This window comes from Ovis aries, chromosome 6 (genome assembly GCF_016772045.2).
Source record: "Ovis aries strain OAR_USU_Benz2616 breed Rambouillet chromosome 6, ARS-UI_Ramb_v3.0, whole genome shotgun sequence".
NCBI classification, from domain to species: Eukaryota; Metazoa; Chordata; class Mammalia; order Artiodactyla; family Bovidae; genus Ovis; species Ovis aries.
Window position 1 is genome coordinate 46,751,668 of NC_056059.1, and position 15,279 is coordinate 46,766,946.

At 42.0% G+C, this 15,279-nt stretch overlaps 1 long non-coding RNA gene across 2 annotated transcripts in view; it reads right to left on the reverse strand.

The window, feature by feature from the left end:
- LOC132659940 (uncharacterized) overlaps positions 1-15,279 on the reverse strand; it is a 69,958-nt gene that overhangs the window by 16,210 nt on the left and 38,469 nt on the right. The window contains exon 1 of one of the 2 annotated variants that reach the window (XR_009601010.1): positions 10,112-10,428. The exons of the other annotated variant lie outside the window; for it this stretch is intronic. This is a non-coding gene — a long non-coding RNA (uncharacterized LOC132659940). Of the gene's footprint in view, positions 1-10,111; positions 10,429-15,279 lie in introns of those variants that run through there. 2 annotated transcript variants of the gene reach the window in all.

Here is a 15,279-nt window from a genome sequence, read left to right on the forward strand (position 1 = left end):
GGATACTGGAGGTGGCAGAGAACTGCCTTGCTTCACATAGGTGTTCGGGGGAAGAAATAGAAGGATGGTAGATGGCCAGCTGAATGGGTGGATGGGAGGGTGGATGGGTCGGCAGACAGATGGGTGCCTGCATACAGGCATGGGTATCACAGCATAACAGTGGCTTTAAAGCCAACTGGGCCAGAGTGGCTGGTCTGTCATTTACTGGTGACATGACCTTAGGAGATTTAATTAACTGCTTCAAATTATTTCACCTATAAAATAAGATGATAATCCTTATCTTGCAAGATTGTTGAGAGAATCAAATGTGATAAGGTTTGTAAAGCACCTTGTATATTGTAGACACTCAATAAAAAGTGAGCCTCCCAGATGGCGCTAGTGGTAAAAAACCCACCTGCCAATGCAGGTGAGACGTAACAGATGCAGGTTCGAACCCTGAGTTGGGAAGATGCCCTGGAGGAGGGTGTGGCAACACACTCCAGTATTCTTGCCTGGAGAATCTCATGGACAGAGGAGCCTGGCAGGCTGCAGTCCATGGGGTCGCACAGAGTCGGACACGACTAAAGCGACTTAGCACAATAAGGAGTGACTTGTATTCATAATGATCTAGATATGTTTCCAGGTGGATAAGGAATAAAGGCAGGCCTGGAGAAAGGATGGGGTTGAGATGGATTGACAGGAGGAAAAGGACCCTCTGCCGGAAGAACTGCATGATGAGAGCGTGTGCCTCAAAAAGCTGGAGCATGTTCAGTGTCACTAAAGGAAGTCACCTAGAGCCATAGTTTCCTGAGATGGCAAAGGTGCTCTTAGGCCCAAGCTCAGAGGATTTGCCATGCTAAGGAGTTCCGGCTTCTCCCTGGAGGTTGGCAGGGAATACTGGATATTCAGAGGAAGCAGAAAGGCTCCCTCTGGGCCCCCCTTCTTCCTCAGCCAGACCTTGACAACATCCGGACTGCCTTTGAACTTGGAGGCTCTCGTTTTTTACAGTATTTATAGTTCCCCTTACTTTTTACCAGTAGTCCCTGGACTTCCTGTGCCCAGCACAGCTGCAGGACTGTGGCAGCCAGCCTCTCCATCTCCAGGGGAGCAGCTGACAGGCTGCTTACCACACAAACCCTCCCCTGACAGTGAAGAAGCAAATGATTTTTAAAGATTAGCTGCCACAAAGAGAAACAAGGCCCCTTACACCTCCTTTGTCAAATAAATGCACCCTGTGAATCAGAAGAGCTCCAGCGGTGACTCACTCTTACACAAGGCTGGTGGAGAAGACGGCCATCTGCCAGCAGATCTGGGGGCCTGCTGCCAGGCAACCGGAGGCCTGGGCCTGCGGGGAGGGGCTGCTCTGGACAGGGCCACGCAGACCTCCCGGGGGCCAACCCCAGAGCCTAGAAGGTGCCAGGGAGGTTTCCTTCCACAGGAGGTGCCAGAGTCAAGGGAGAGCGGTCCTACACGGCTTTCAGCAAGCTACAAAGTGCCCAGAGTCAGCCGATCTTAACGAGCGGTTCAGGGACACCTTCAGAAAGTCTGTCAGCTCCTGCAGAGTTAGGTGACTATGTGCATTTTGTGGGGAGGGGACCCCTAGTTTTAGCTAGATATTTTGGGTTCTAAATCCCCCTGGAAGTCTTGATCACATCTCAGCCCCTCACTTTGCCTAGAGCATGAATGAGTGACTTCCTAAAGTTGCTCCACAAGCGGGCAGCAGACAAAAAGGGTGGGAGCGAAGTCTCCAGGGCCCTTTCTCCAGGGCCTCCCTGGCCCCACGAGAGAGCCAAAAATAAGACGACAGCCTGTGATGCTCTGCACAGGGGCCCCTGGGTGGAAACTATGCGTATCAAGAAGGACTACTTTGAAAGTCTTAATGTGACTTTAAATGTGGCCTCTCCTCCTTCCTCTGAACCCCTCTCCCCACAGACCACCCACCTGTCAGGCTGGCTTCTTATCATGAGGACAGCGTGCTCTTGGTGACAAGCATTTGTGATGGGAGGATTGCTGAGGCTGGCTGCCTGACTATGAAGCTCCTGGCAGGAGGGGAGAGGAGGGGTGGAGGTGGGGGATGGGATCCTTGCTGGGTTTCTGGCACTCTTGACTGTACACTCAGAGAAAACAGCAGATTGAGAGTAAGCAGAAACACGGGAGCACTCTGGGGATCTAGGAGTCATTATTGGTTGTTTTTTTTTTTTTTTTCATTTATGTGGGTAGCTGGTTGTCACTCTGCCCTAACCTCCGTGGAACACCATCATAGCTGCAGTGATAAAGAGCATATACTGTGGGGACTGACAGCTTGGCTTTGAATCCTGGCTCCATCACTATTTACTGATATAATCTTGGGAAATTTTTTAATCTTCTAGACTGTGGTCTTCTCCTATATAAAACAACACACTGGTGCCCGCCTTTGGCAAAAAAGATCAGTGCCCACTGTTCACACACAGCCAGACTGTTGTTCACAGCCCAGTCTCCCTCCTGGCAGGCCTGCTGTGAGACTGAGTTCTTCAGTGAATGGATTGTAAGGGGAGTAATGTGCTCTGATTCCAGGCCCTGGCCAGGGAAAATTCCTGGGTGATACTCCACATTCTCTCTTATCCCATCCACTGGCTGAAAGTACCTGAGAGGACGGAGCCTGGGTCCCTGAGTCACTGAGTAGAGGCTGCCTGCCAAACACCTGCATGAACTATTACTTGTGTGAAAAACAAACTTTTACTGTGTTAAGAAGCTGAGAATTTAGAGTGGGTTTCTACAGCAGTTAGCCTACTTCATAAGGTGGTTGTAATAAATGAAGTAACGTATGTGAGCTCAAAACAGTGCCTGGAATATATAGAAATAAGCTACATACATGATTGCTATTATCACGATAGGTGGATGAATGGGTGGATAGATGGATAATTAGAGACTGAGAGTGAGGGAGAGAGCCAGAGAATTACGTTTAAGGGTTTCAAAGAGTCTTTCCCCAGTTTTGCTGAGCTGTAACTGACATACAGCACTGTATGTTTAAGGCGTACAGCATAATGACTTGCCTGACGTATATTATGAAATGATCTCCACAGTAAGTTTAGTTAACATCCATCATCTCATAGTGATATAAAAAAAGAAACAGAAAAACTGTTTTCCTTTTGAGGAGAATTCCTGGGGTCTACTTTTTAAATAGTTTTTAAATATCCCACATATCAGTGTTAAATATAGTTATCATCAGTTCAGTTCAGTTCAGTCACTCAGTCGTGTCTGACTCTTTGCTACCCCATGGACTGTAACACACTAGCCTCCCTGTCCATCGCCAACTCCCAGAGTTTACTCAAACTCCCGTTCATTGAGTCAGTGATGCCATCCAACCATCTCATCCTCTGTTGTTCCCTTCTCCTCCTGCCTTCAATCTTTCCCAGCATCAGGGTCTTTTCAAGTGAGCCAGTTCTTTGCATCATGTTGCCAAAGTATTGGAGTTTCAGCTTCAGCATCAGTCCTTCCAATGAATATTCAGGACTGATTTCCTTTAGGATGGACCGGTTGGATTTCCTAGCAGTCCAAGGGACTCTCAAGAGTCTTCTCCAACACACCACAGTTCAAAAAGTATCAATTCTTTGGCACTCAGCTTTCTTTATAGTCCAACTCTCACATCCACACATGACTACTGGAAAAACCATAGCTTTGATTAGATGGACCTTTGTTGGTAATGTCTCTGCTTTTTAATATGTTGTCTAGGTGGGTCATAACTTTCCTTCCAAGGAGCAAGCATCTTTTAATTTCATGGCTGCAGTCACCATCTGCAGTGATTTTGGAGCCCCCCCCCCCAAAATAAAGTCTCTCACTGTTTCCCCATCTATTTGCATGAAGTGATGGGACCAGATCCCATGATCTTAGTTTTCTGAATGTTGAGTTTTAAGCCAACGTTTTCACTCTCCTCTTTCAGTTTCATCAAGAGACTCTTTAGTTCTTCTTCACTTTCTGCCATAAGGGTGGTGTCATCTGCATATCTGAGGTGTTTGGTATTTCTCCTGGCAATCTTGATTCCAGCTTGTGCTTCATCCAGCCCAGAATTTCACATGATATACTCTTCAGATAACTTGAATAAGCAGGGTGACAATACAAAGCCTTGACGTACTCCTTTCCTGATTTGGAACCAGTCTGTTGTTCCATGTCAAGTTCTAACTGTTGCTTCTTGACCTGAATACAGATTTCTCAGGAAGCAGGTCAGGTGGTCTGGTATTCCCATCTCTTTAGGAATTTTCCACAGTTTATTGTGATCCACACAGTCAAAGGTTTTGGTGTAGTCCATAAAGCAAAAGTAGATGTTTTTCTGGAACTCTCTTGCTTTTTCTATGATCCAATGGATGTTGGCAATTTGATCTCTGGTTCTTCTGCCTTTTCTAAATCCAGCTTGAACATCTGGAAGTTCACGTTTTACATACTCTTGAAATCTGGCTTGGAGAATTTTGAGCATTACTTTAATAGACTGTGAGATGAGTGCAATTGTTCGGTAGTTTGAGCATTCTTTGGCGTTGCCTTTCTTTGGGATTGGAATGACAACTGACCTTTTCCAGTCCTGTGGCCACTGCTGAATTTTCTAAATTTGCTGGCATATTGAATGCAGCACTTTCACAGCATCATCTTTTAGGATTTGAAATAGCCCAACTGGAATTCTATCACCTCCAATAGCTTTGTTCATAGTGATGCTTCCTAAGGCCCACTTGACTTCGCATTCCAGGATTGCTGGCTCTAGGTGAGTGATCACACCATCATGGTTATCTGGGTTGTGAAGATTTTTTTTTTTTTTTTGTATAATTCTTCTGTGTATTCTTGCCACCTTTTCTTAATATCTTCTGCTTCTGTTAGGTCCATACCATTTCTGTCCTTTATTGTGCTCATAATAGCATGAAATGTTCCCTTGGTGTCTCTGATTTTCTTGAAGAGATCTCTAGTCTTTCCCATTCTGTTGTTTTCCTCTATTTCTTTGCATTGATTGCTGAGGAAGGCTTTCTTTTCTTTTCTTTTTTTTTTTTTTTGAGGAAGGCTTTATTATCTCTCCTTGCTATTTTCTGGAACTCTGCATTCAAATGGGTATATCTTTCCTTTTCTCCTTTGCTTTTCACTTCTCTTCTTTTCACAGCTATTTGTAAGGCCTCCTCAGACAACCATTTTGCCTTTTCGCATTTCTTTTTCTTGGGGGTAGTCTTGATCACTGCCTCCTGTACAATGTCAAGAACCTCCGCCATAGTTCTTCAGGCACTCTGTCTATCTTGAATCTATTTGTCACTTCCACTGTGTAATCGTAAGGGCTTTGATTTAGGTCATACCTGAGTGGTCTAGTGGTTTTCCCTACTTTCTTCAATCTAAGTCTGAATTTCGCAATAAGGAGTTCATGATCTGGGCCACAGTCAGCTCCTGGTCCTGTTTTTGCTGACTGTATAGAACTTCTCCATCTTTGGCTGCAAAGAATATAATCAATCTGATTAAGGTATTAAACATGATAGTCATCCTGTTGAGCATTAAATCCTGGAAATTATTTATTTTATAACTGGAAGCTTGTACCTGCTGACTATGTGTACATGCTAAGTTGCTTCAGTCATGTCTGACTCTTTGTGATCCTGTGGGCCGTGGCCCGCCAGGCTCCTCTGTCCATGGGAGTCTCCAGGCAAGAATACTGGAGTGGGTTGCCATTTCTTTCTCCAAGGGATTTTCTTGATCCAGGGAATGAACTCGCATCTTTTACATCTCTTGCATTGACAGGTAGGTTCTTTATCACTGCTGCTGCTGATGCTGCTAAGTTGCTTCAGTCGTGTCTGACTCTGTGCAAACCCATAGACAGCAGCCCACCAGGCTCCCCTATCCCTGGTGCCACCAATTCCTCTTCCCCCTCCTTACCCTCTGCTAACCACATATCTGATTCTTTTTCTATAAGTTTGGTTGGGGGGTTTTGGTCTTTTTTTTTTTTGGTAGATGCAATATATGAGATCACACAGTATTTGCTTTCTCTATTTGCTTTATTTCATTTAGGCCAGAATCTTATTTTTCATATTATTGCCAAGATAACGTTAAAAATATATTTTTACTATACAGCTGTAGAGTTTGCATTTGGGGGCAAAAGATGGCACTGTAGAAAAATACAGTGAGGCATTTATTAGTACATTCATATGTTTCTTGAAGAAATACAAAAGACTACTGCTTTTCTCAAAGAGATATAGTATGGATGAGACAATTAGATTTTTTTCAGCCAAATATAGTATTTATGAGAAAATAATATTTTTACTTTTCCACTCAATTATTAAAATCATTTGCTTGTTGAAATAAGGAGGAAGGAACATCATAACTGAGCATACCTCAGAAATAGCTCCCTTCCCAAATGTTGGTATTTCCCTTGCAGTGCTGTCTTTCTGCCCCAGTCACAAAGGCTTGAACCCCCAAGTCATCATCAGTTCTTTTCTTGATTGTAAAAATGACATTCTGGCCAACCTGCCCCCAGTTTCCTCCCCACGCCACATCCCCACGCTACCCACCCTCACATCCATCGCTCACACTTTCCCTGAGACAGCTGCGCCCAGTGCTCGTCTGTCACCTCTCTCTCCTGCTCTAACCCTACGTGGCTCTTGCCTCTTGTAGAGAATCTCAAACTGTTCTAAAGAAGAGCCATATAGCCACAGTGGTAGAAGAGAAGAAACTCTGTTACTCATTCTTCAGTCACTGAGTCAGTTCATTTCAATAACACTTTTAAGCACCTGCTATTAACCAGGGGATACAACAGTGGGGAAAAAAGGCAAAAAAAAAAAAAAAAAAAATCCTCTGCCCTGAGGGAGCTTACATTAGAGTGCAGGAGGATACCGGATAAATGAATAAAATGAATCATGGTACATTACATGGTGATTAGCAGAAGGAAAAAAGTTAGAGATGAATAATAGTAGGTACAAGGTATAGATGTAGTAGGGTGCTATTTTAAATAAGGTGATCAGGGAAGGACTCTCTGAAAAGTGATGTTTAAGCCAAGATCTGAGAAGATGAGGGAGCAAGGTATTACAGAGCTGAAGAAGAGCATTCCAAAAGCAAGAAATTTGGGCCTAGAGCAGGCCGGGTTTGTCTGAGGAGCAACAAGGAATCCCTCAGGACTGGCATGGAATGAGTCAGGAGAAAGAAGACGGTAGATCAAGTGAAGATATGAAACCCATCCGATGAAGTTTGGCTTTTCCCCTGAGTGAACTGGAAAGCCACTGGAGGGTTCCAAACAGAGCAATAAATCACATGGTCTGACTTACACAGTGAAATGATAGCTCTGGTTGCTAGGTGAAAATAGCCTAAAGTGAGCAAAGGCAGAAACCAGGGGATCAGTAAGAAGCCTAAGGGAGCATGAGCAAAAGATGATGGATCAATGCAGCTTAGACCAGGGTGGCACCAGTGGAAATTCTGGGTGTAGTCTGAACATAGAGGTGAGACAATTTTCTGATTGATTGGATGTGGCGTGTAAAAGAGGAATCAATCCATTGTTTGAAACCTAAAAATGTCAAAGATAGAGCTGTCATTTAATGAGATGGAAGAAGAACAGGTTTATTGTGGGAAGATTAGGAATTTCCTTTTTGGGTGCATTAAAAATGAGATGCATATTAGATGCAAGTAGAGATGTTAAGTAAGCATTTGGAATTCAGGGGAAAAGTCCAAGCTGAAGATTGCAATTTGGACATGAGCAAGCTTGTAGATGGTATGTAGAGCCATTGTTGTTGTTGTTTAGTTTCTAAGTTGTGTCCAACTCTTCTACAACCCCATGGACTGTAGCCCACCAGGTTCCTCTGTCCATGGGATTTTCCAGGCAAGAATATGGGAATGGATTGCCATTTCCTTCTCCAGGGGATCTTCTGAACCCAGGGATCAAACTCATGTCACCTGCGTTGCAGATGGATTCTTTGCCATCTGAGCTACCAGGGAAGCCCATTTAAAGCTATAAGACTGACTAAGATCACCACACCAAAGCATGCGAATAGAGCAGGCATCAAAGGACTGAGACCTGGAATGCTCCACCCCTTTCCCCCTGACGCTTCCATGCAAAGTGGCCTGGGAAATGAAAAGACCCAGCAAAGGAGATGGCAAAGGAATGTGGGGTCCTGGGAACCAGCTGTAGACAGTGCTTCAGGAGGAGAGGCCGGTAAACTAACTACATTCGCCTCTGCAGTGGTCATGGGAGCTGAGGGCAGATAATTGACCGCTGCATTGAGCAACCTGGAAGCTGCTAAGCAAGACGAAGTGGGAGCAAATCACTGGTGAGGTGGTTTCAAGAGAGACTAGGATTAGGAGAAGGGGAGACAATGAATTTAGACACAGCATTTTGAATGAGTTTGGCTATTAAGGAAGTCCATTAAAGGGGCTAGAGCTGGAGGAGTGTATGGGATCAGGAGAGGGCTTTCCTCAACGTGGGAGAAACTGCATCCTAATTGTATGACACCAGCAAATTGGGAGTACATTGGCGGAAGCAGCCTGCCATAAGCATTAAACTTCTTTGAAGTCTTAAAGATTCACATCAAATTTCCCTTTTATTCTGAAGACTATGTTTTAATTTACAACAATTTACCCTCTCAAAATCTTTGAGTAAAATTGAACCTCCAAAAAAAAAAAATTCTTTATCTGTCCTTTTGCCCTGCAAGTACTCAAGTACTCAGAAGATATACATACTCCACTCTGATAAGCTGAATTCAGACCAAAGTCTGGCTGTTTAGCCAAGCTTTCCAGGCCCTCTATCCCCACTGAGCACAGCTCCTTTCTGGCCTCCCTCACTCTCCCCACCAACACACACTTTCCAGGCAAATGGGTTCATTAAGGAGGTAGTTCTGTGACCCAAAAAGTAAGCCATTCTGCCTTTCTCCCAAGTGAAAACATTTAAACTTCTAGCCAGCTTTTAAATAAAAGCATTTATTTTCTGTTACCCTTAAAAAATACCAGCATTTACAGACAACCAGAAGACCTGAAGAACCAAAACAGTGTAGAAGTTGCACATTGAGGAGGCCTAGGGAGTGAGCCAAGAAATAGGGAGGCAGGAAGAGTGAGGGATGCAACCCAGAAAGCCTAGAGTATATGGGGTATCTCTGCCAGTGGCAACTTGACCCTTCTACCAAGAGACATGGCAGAGACGACACAAACTGTGTCTATCAGGAGTCCTCGTGTGGTGTGTGTCAAAAGTCCAATTCAGACTCACTAGACAAAAGCGTGAATTTACTCGCTTATTGTAACTAGAATGTTCAAAGGAGCTGAATCAGCTCAGACATGACGTGTCATTAAGAACCCATTGCTTTTGTTTCTGTGTTCCTCTGTGCTGACTTCATTCTCAGGCTCTTTCTAGCGGCAACAAAGACAGTCACCAGCAGCTCCAGACTCTCGCTTCATAGCACCTGAAATCTCAGAAAGACAGGCTCTCTCTTTCCCAACAGTACTAGCAAGCCCTGGGAAGATATTTAATTGGCTCATCTTGTGTTCTGTGCATATTCCTGGACCAGTCACATGATCGGGTAGATACAGAGCTCTGATTAGCTTAGATCTGAGCCATGTGCTTCCATCCTTGCGCTTGGCAGTGAGATCTCATTGCCTAAGGATAAAGGAAATGTTGTCCTCAAAAGAAAATTGATGGTCTGTTGCCAAAAAGAACAAGGATGCATATTATAGAGCAAAAATAAATATTAACATCCATTCTCCACTACTAATTTCAATTTATTTTTGAAGGGAAAATTCCTAATTTAGTTAAGTATTATTGCTTAGCTCTTCACATTTTCCAAACTACTTTGTTAATGCTTTGGAGCCTAAAATTAATTTTTTTAGTAAGAAAATAAGCCAACTGAACTAAGAAGATGAAATAAATGAGACAATCTAATATTATAGAAAAAGAAATCAAACAAAATAATGAAAGGATAAATAAATCCCAAATTGAATTACTTGTAAAGACTAATAATCAGACTTTATGAGCTTTATTAAGGATGAAAAAGAGAAAATATATATTTGAAAATAGAAAAGATATGTACAGAATATGTATAGAAGAGATTAAAAGACATAAAATGGATGTACAATGAAAAATATGAAGGAAATTATGATTTTTTAAGCAAAATAAAAAATATCAAAATTAATCATAAAATAACTAGAAAAGTCAAATGTTAATTACCATGTGAAAGTGAAGTCGCTCAGATGTGAGTCCGACTCTTTGCCACCCCATGGACTGTAGTCTACCAGGCTCCTCTGTCCATGGAATTTTCCAGGCAAGAGTACTGGAGTGGGTTGCCATTTCCTTCTCAAGGGGATCTTCCTGACCCAGGGATCGAACCTGGGTCTCCCGCATTGCAGGGGATGCTTTACCATCTGAGCCACCCACCAGGAAGGAGATAGAAAATGTGATTTTAAAACCACCATTGAAATAGACATCAGCATCAGATGGCATCACAATTAAATTTAAACTTGAAAATTTTATTTATTTTTAATTGGAGGGTAACTGCTTTACAATACTGTATTGGTTTCTGCCATACATCAGAATGAATTAGCTATTGGTATTTATGCGTCACCTCCCTTGCATCCCCCATGTCATTCCCCCCGGTTGACAAAGAGCTCCGGTTTGAGCTCCCTGAGTCATAGGCAAACTCCCACTGGCTGTCTGTTTCACATATTGTAATGTACCTGCTTCCACGCTGCTCTCTGTTTGTCCCACCCCCACCCCCCGCCTTTCCCCACTGTGTCCACAAGTCTGTTTTCTGTGTCTGTAGCTCCACTGCTGCCCTGCAAAGAGGTTCATCAGTACCATCTTTCTAGAGTCTACATATATGTGAGAATATATAATATTTGTTTTTCTCTTTTGACTTACTTCACTCTGTATAATAGGCTCTAGGTTCATCCACTCATTAGAACTGACTCAAATGAATAATTAATTGTTTCTTAAATAGTTCTAAGTCTTAGAAAAAGGTAAAAAGTTCTCTAGTATTACAAGATAAAATTAATCAATTAAACTTACATGCAAAACTTGGAAACAAATCAGTCAATATAATCCAGCAGGGAATCAGAAGAATAACAGCCTCATGACCTGAGGTTTTATTCCAATAATTCAAGGCTAGTGTAGTATCAGAAAATCTATCAACATAATTCATTACTATATTTTCCCAATTATCTATTAATACTTAACAAATAACTTCAAAACCTGTGGCTTAAATAAATAACAATGTAGTGTTGCTTGTGATTCTGTAGTTTGGGCTCAGAGGGGTGGTTCTGTTTCCCATGGAGCTGTTGAGGGCCTCGTGTGATTGTCTTTGGGAGTTAAGCTGGGCCTGGAGCATGGACACTCATCACACAGTAATTTAGTCTCAGCTTTATTATAGCATAGTGCCTGGCTTCTAAGGGGGAGTTCTCAAGAGGACCAATTCCATTGTGCAAGTGCTTATCAAGCTCTAACTGCAGCATGCTTGCTAATGTCCAATTGGCTGAAGCCGCATGCAGAACTACACAGGGCTGGGAACATTGGGAAGGGTATTCATTGGGGTTACCAATGCAACAGGCTACCACAGTATTAAAACAGAAAAATCACAGGACCCTACCAAGAGTGCCAAAGCACATTTGATAAAATTTAGCAGCCATTTTTTTTAAAAGCTAGGTAAAAGAGGTATGGAAATCAAGAGCAAATATTTATATTGAATCATGTGAAATAACTAATTTTTAACACTTTTAGACCTATAAAACAAAACCTGTGAATGATTCAACCTAATATTAACCTAAACGTGAAGTGCTGAAACTATTTCCATTAAAACTAGAAACCTGGCGTAAAGAACAGACTTCTCAGTGGGAGAAGGCAAGGGTGGGGTGATTTGAGAGAATAGCACTGAAACATGTATATTACCATATGTAAAATAGATGACCCGTGCAAGTTCAATGCAAGAAGCAGGGCACCCAAAATCAGTGCTCTGGGACAACCCGGAGGGAAGGGGTGAGGAAGGAGGTGGGAGGGGGGTTCAGCATGGGGGGGGACACATGTATACCTGTGGCAAATTCACGTTGATGTATGGCAAAATCATCACAATATTGTAAAGTAATTGTCCTCCAATTAAAATAATTAAGAAAAAAGAAAACTAGGAATTTGTAAGTAAAACCATCATCATTATTATTTAACAATGCCTTGGGGTTCTAACAAGCACATTGAGACAAGAGTATGAAATAACTGATGTAAATGTTGAAAGAGTCTAAATGATCTTTGGTGATGATATGGTTATATATCTAGAAGACCCAAGATAATCTTATAAAATATTACAGGAATTAATAAAAGAATGAATGTATTCTCTCTTCAAGCAATAAACACTTGAAAAGCAAAATGGGGAAAAATGTTTCATTCACAATGAAGTCAAAACTTTTCTAGAAATAAATCTGATAAGAAGACACAACCATAAATCAAAATATCTAAGGCAAAATCTTAACAAATAGAAAAATATTTCATAGTCTTGGCTGAGAAGACAACATAATTTAGAAATCCAGTCTCTCAAAATTAAGATATAAATCTAATGTGATTACAATTGAAATGCCAGCAGTGTTGGGAAGATGAGAATTGGCTAAAATTATCTTAAAATTTGTACAGAAAGATAAGTGCCTTAGAATAGCTAAGAGAAAATTTTGAATAGGCAAAATTTGACATTAAAATTAGAGGAAAATAATACAGTGAAAAATTTTTTCCCATCCCTGCCCAGGTCCACCTCAACCCCCACCATATCTTCCAGAATTTCCTTGTATATGTATAGCGAAAGTCGCTCAGTCGTGTCCAGCTCCCTGTGACCCCATGGACTATACAATCCATGGAATTCTCCAGGCCAGAATACTGCAGTGGGTAGCTATTCCCTTCTCCAGGTTGTATATGTATAAGCAGAAGCAAATAAAGAATCTTGTTTTATTCCACATTTTTTGCATAAAGAGTTGCATATTATTCATTCTGAATCGTGTTTTTTTGTTTACTAAGACTCCAAGGTATTTGTAGTATAAAAAGAGCCTTTCTGTTCTTTACTATATGAGCTTTCCAGGTGGTTCAGTAGTACAGAATCTGCCCGCCAAAGCACAGACTCAGGTTTGATCCCTGGGTCAGGAAGATCTCCTGGAGGAGGAAATGATAACCCACTCCAGTATACTTGCTGGGAAAATCTCATGGACAGAGGAGCTTTGCGAGCTACAGTCCGTGGGGTTGCAAAGAGTCAAACACAACTAAGCATGCATGCACATTCTTTACTATATAGCTGCTTCATGTTCTCTCGTATGAATATATCATAACTATGTAACTATTCCTCAATGGCACCCCACTCCAGTACTCTTGCCTGGAAAATCCCATGGATGGAGGAGACTGGTAGGGTGCAGAACATGGGGTCGCTGAGGGTCGGACATGACTGAGCGACTTCACTTTCACTTTTCACTTTCATGCATTGGAGAAGGAAATGGCAACCCACTCCAGTGTTCTTGCCTGGAGAATCCCAGGGACAGGGGAGCTGGTGGGCTGCCGTCTACAGGGTTGCACAGAATCGGACACTACTGAAGAGACTTAGCAGCAGCAGTAGCAGCTACTATTAAAAGTTGAGGTTGCTTCTAATATTTTGTTACTAAAAACAGGGTTGCAAAGCGTGCCTGTGTGTGTGTATGCACACCTTTTCTCCTTAAAGAAAATGTATCTGTAGAATAACTTCCCCAAAGCACAACTGCCAGGAATATGCATTTGACATATTGCCAAGTTGCCTGACAAAGGGATTATGCCAAGGGGTTATGCTCTTAACCAGAAATGAGTAAGAATTTGTTTGCCCATAGCATCACCAGCACAGAGGGTTGGCAAGCTTTTGAATTATTGCCAACTTAAGAAGTAGAAAACAGTATCTTGGCATAGTATGTATTTTTTTTTTTAATTGAGTAAGATGCGAGAGTTGGACTGTGAGAAAGCTGAGCACAGATGAATTGATGCTTTTGAACTGTGGTGTTTGAGAAGACTCTTCAGAGTCCCTTGGACTACAAGGAGATCCAACCAGTCCATTCTGAAGGAGATCAGCCCTGGGATTTCTTTGGAAGGAATGATGCTAAAGCTGAAACTCCAGTACTTTGGCCACCTCATGCGAAGAGTTGACTCATTGGAAAAGACTCTGATGCTGGGAGGGATTGGGGACAGGAGGAGAAGGGGACGACCGAGGATGAGATGGCTGGATGGCATCACCGACTCGATGGATGTGAGTCTGAGTGAACTCTGGGAGTTGGTGATGGACAGGGAGGCCTGGCGTGCTGTGATTCATGGGGTCGCAAAGAGTCGGACACGACTTAGCGATTAGCGACTGAACTGAACTGAACTGAGCATCTTTTAAAAGACAGTTGTGTTTTCTTTTCAAAACTCTTCATATCCTTTGCTTATATTTCTACTGGCTTGAAGGATAGACAAATGAATCAATGGAATAAAACAGGGTCCTGAATGGATTTAACCATATATTTACAGACACAGGTAGGACAAAAGTGAGATTTCACTGATCAAAAAGGCAAATTTATAAACACAAAAAGCAGACCTGTGGTTGCCTAGGCTGGAGGGTAAACAGGCATAAAAAACATGTTGAGGTGATGGAAATATTCTAAAACTGGATTGTGGTGATTGTTGCCAAACGCTAATAACACACTAAATATACTAAAAGTGACTTAATGATGGGTGAATTTTATGGTGTGTGAATTATACCTCAAAAAGCTGCTTTTAAAAGTGATTTTTCAATCCAGGAGGGAAAGATTAGGTATTAAATAAGGATGCTAAAACAACTGACTCTCCAGCCAGAAGAAAATAAAAATGAACCCCTCTTTTACCCACATGCAAAAATAAATTATGGGTGGATTAAAGACCCAAAAGTAAAAAATAGGATAAATAATACTAGATCATCACAAGCAAAATCTAGGGTGGGTGAAGGATTTTTAATCAAGACTGGAAACCCAGAAGCCTTAAAGGACTTATACATATACTAGATAAAATGAAAATGAGAAACATTTGGAAAAGACACCATGAACTAAGTCAACAGATAAACACTAAATTGGGGAGCAGGGGAGGGCTGGCAACCCAGAGATCAGAGGGTAAATGGCTATAATATACAAAGAACTCTTACAAAACAAATAAATAAAACAGGGATGAACACCACAACAGAAAATTAAGCCAAGGATATGAATAGGAAATTCACAAAAAAGCAATTTCAGGTGGCCAAACAAATAGTGAAAAGAGGCTCATACTCGCATGCAAGCAAAGAGAACACAAAGATCTCTTTGTGAATAAAATCACAAAGAGACATCAATTTACTTGGGTCAGGTAGAAAA